Source organism: Lolium rigidum, chromosome 6 (genome assembly GCF_022539505.1).
Source record: "Lolium rigidum isolate FL_2022 chromosome 6, APGP_CSIRO_Lrig_0.1, whole genome shotgun sequence".
Lineage (NCBI taxonomy): Eukaryota > Viridiplantae > Streptophyta > Magnoliopsida > Poales > Poaceae > Lolium > Lolium rigidum.
The window spans coordinates 216174867-216178860 of NC_061513.1; positions in this window are offsets into that span (position 1 = coordinate 216174867).

Genomic DNA, 3994 nt, shown 5'->3' on the forward strand with positions numbered 1-3994 from the left:
TTTCTCTTTTCTGCTTTTGTTTTTTTGTTTGTTTTTTTGGATGTGTTTGTGTGGTGATTCCAGTAATTGTACCGTGTTTTTGCTATATTAGTATAGCGGAAAAGCCTATTTTCAAGAAGTTAAATGAATGTATTCATGGGTAAAAAAGGGGAAGCCGATACAAAAATTTATTTATCAAGCTCACTGCAGCTCCTTTGCTTCTATAATTTTATTGTAAAAGGAATTCTTAGGTCTCAAAAATATCCTTTTTCGCATTTCTCCTGCGAGCCGGCTGTACCAAATGCAGTGTATCGCTGAATCTTCGCAAGAATGCTCGGGCTGTACTATATTTTGAATGCTTTGCTTTCAGATATTTTTCAGCTCTATTTTGAACAACAAAAATTATGAAAGCTTGAGAAATCAAATAAATGTATCTTATTTTAGGTACAAGAGCGATCAGTGGATTTAAAGGATACTCCTACTGTTTTTTCTGAAATACATAAATGATACTTACCCAACTCACAGCAGTGGCTAGCAGACAAGAAAACATGTCCATCTTATATGATAAATAATAGCCCATTAGATTTCAGAGAGTAGGTTCAGAGGAGAGACAAGCACCGTCCCAGATATGGCCAGAGCATGTAGCATCCAGGTTGATTCCCTTGGTAGATTGCCGAGAGGTGGGAGGCGGACCTGTGGGGCAGGTGCTGCTTGAGCCTGGAGGCAAGCGGCGACGGCATACATGGAGTGGTGTTGCGTGGATTTGGGCGAGGGAGCGCTGGCCGCCGATGTGTCCTCATAGTGGAGCGCTCGACGCGGATGTCCAGCCGGGAGCTCGCTGCTCTCTATGTTGAAGGAGTTCGTCCCGCCGGAACCAGCGCGCATGGACGCGTCTGCAACCTTCCTCCACCTAACGCGAGTCCCGGCGCAGCTCATGGCACCTCCTCGTTGATACACGGAGGGAAAGGTCCTTCAAGAAATCGGCCGTGGAGTGGGCCGTGCCTAGTGGCGCGCAGGGAAGCTCGCGGGCGGGGCGCAGAGGAGCTCGCAACGGAGCTTGGCGCGAAGAGGAGGTAGTCGCAGGAGCTGGGCGCAGGGGAAGTGGGAGGCACGCCATCCGGACGAGACAGGGCATCCACCGGTGGATTCATTCCAGACGGCGGCGGGCAGGGGAGCTAACCGGGCTGGGCGGGTCTTGGCACCGGAAAGGGGTAGCGGGGCAAAGAGCTGAAGCCGGATGTGGTTGACCAGGCCCGTACGAACGATTTTCCAGCGGGCGCCCAACAGAGCCGCAGATTCGGCAGCACGCATCAGATTTGTTGTTGCCATAGCCTGGACCAGCGCCCACGCCACGCGACGCAGATTCACTTTCGTCGCCCCTGAGGCCGCCGGGCATCCTTCCTCTGTTCCCTCCAACACCACCGTGGGATCGAGCCCACCACTCTCGCTCACCGCTCATGCCGCCCGGATCCCCTTCCAGATCCCCCCTCTCCACATGGTGGGCCTCACTCCGGTGACACGTTCCTGTCCAACCGCCTGCGTTGCAGGCCGCCGCTGCCGGCCAATGTTGCTCTGCCCTCAGAGCACGAAGCATGTCTCCTGGGTCTGCGAGGGAGGTCTCGATTGAGTGGGGATGGTGAAGTCAGGATGTCGGTAGGGAACAGAAAAAAGAAAACGAACCGGTACGATGGTAGTTCTGCGTGATATGTGAATTGGTGGGAGGGTAAATCCGTTTAAAAAAAAGTTGGACGAAAATTTTGGCAGAAACCTTAGCTCCTTTATGACCCCCTAAGTATGGAATACCAGGCAAATTACCCCCTCACACCGGATTTGGCTGTTTTGTGGGTGGTTTTGGTCCACGTGGATGGTGTGGTTAGCCAGATGGTCCGGTCGAACCCCTCTGGTCGTACAGCACAGTGCTCCTCTCTCGCACCGCACCTGGAAAATTTCCTCTCTCCATCGTGATTGTACAGTTTCTCGTCGGCGGCGGACAGGTGCGTCGCCGCCGTAGCTCAAAGTCAAGGCGGTCTTCGCTCTAAGCCACACCTCGCTGCAAGTCTTGAGTCTCGATTGAACACTGTCGCAGCTTCTCTGAGCGGTCGCTGCTTGTGCCGCTGTCCAGCGGGCTGAAGCACGGAGCAGCTGCTGCCGTGCTCTGAGCCTCGATTGAGCATCGCCACATCTGATCCGAGCAGTCGCTGCTCCAAGGAGATCTCCAGCAGCAGCACATCAAAGGCAAGGTAAGGCTGCATCGGGGATCTTCCTCCCTCTCTCTAAGGGAGTTTTCGCCTACTTTGTATGTAGCCTGTAGTGCAGAAGAATGACCTGTTCAGTGGCATGTCCTGCAGTCGTATGACGTGGTAGCATAAGCATATTGATTAGTGATGTATGGAGATGCAAAAACAATCGGCAGGCAGCTCCATCTCTATATACATACCAGGTCGTGATTCGAGGGAAAGGTGTAGCTTCTTTGTGAGGGAATCGAACGAATCTGCACTCATTCAAGAACCACCAACCACCTTAGAATCTTCAATTAGATCGGCCGATCATAGGATTGTACCTCGTCGTCCTTGACAGGAGAAAGGAGCAGAGCGGCAGAGAGATGAGCGGTGCGAAAATATACTGGGCCATGCCCTCGAATCTTCAATTTGTGCCGCCGCTCATCGGATTTGATATCGGCGTGAGGAGGAGCGGCGGTCGGCAGAGAGATGAGCGAGGAACGGACTTGCGCTGCTCGACAAGAGAGAGAAGCAAACGGACGACCAGATGCGGTGCGGTGCGAGATGGTTTGACCGGACCAGGTATCGGCTGGACTAATACCACTGTCCACGTGGACAGAAACCACTATCAAAACAGCCATCACCGGTTTAGGGGTAATTTGCCCGGTATTCCATACTTAGGGGGGTCATATGTACCAGTTAATAGTTAGGGGGGTTCTCTGTCCCAAACCAAATACATAGGGGGGTTATGTGGACTTCTTTCGAATTGGAGGGTGTAAAGTTTTACTACAATTCCAAGGCAGCATTGGTTAGATTTAATCTAGGACCGGACTACCCGGCGGCGCCGCACGGGTAGCCGATCTGTGCGGCGGTTGGCAAACCGGCTGAAATACGCTCGCGATTGACAGGCTAGCACGTAGGGAGTAGCACGTTGCAACATGGTTTTATCAGGCTAGCAGTGCATGCATACTCCCTTGTGACCGTGGGGACAAAAACGAAAATTCCAAGCTACATATTTTTTATAAGTTTCTCACTGTCTCATAGGTTGCATCTCATGTCTTACGCATGTCTACATAAACCATTGATCACGTACCTTCTGTATTACTACTTCTAATTGCCATATTACTACTAATTAAACCATTGATCACGTAATGGTTGGGAGTAATTATGTTCTAGTTACCAGATACTTAATTGCCCGATTAATTATGCCTAGTTATCAGATTTAATTGCCATATTACTGTCGTGGTATCGTCACGGCATATGCCATAGGGTGGCTAATCGAAGGGGCTCCTGAGAGATCTCACGGCGGTATCCGGAAGCGGGTATGGGCACGAGCGACGCGGCGACGTACCCAGGTTCGAGGCCCTCCGGTGGAGGTAAAACCTCTACTCCTGCTATGAGTGTATATGGTAATCACACAGTACAATGGTGCTCCTAGAGCTGTGTCCGGCTGGCCCTGAGAGGCTAAGGGAGACGATGGTCTCTCTCACAGGGCAGCGCTGTAGGTAGGTGAAAGCAATAAGTGCTCGATCCTCCCTGCACGAGAGGGGGTAGTGCGGCTTATATAGGCACCGGCACTTTACATATAAGACCCTATAGTCTACTAGCCGGCTTGGCCGGCTTCGGCTTCCGCTCCTTCCCGAGGCGGTGACGTCAGGAGCCGTTGAGGCGTCATGGCCTGTCCCATCCGGCTGCCTTGGTCAGCGGTATGGAGAGGAAGTGTCCCTGTCGCCGTCTGCCACTGTAGCCTGTACGGCGCGTTGTAAGCCATGATGGCCTGTCCGGCGCGTGGCACT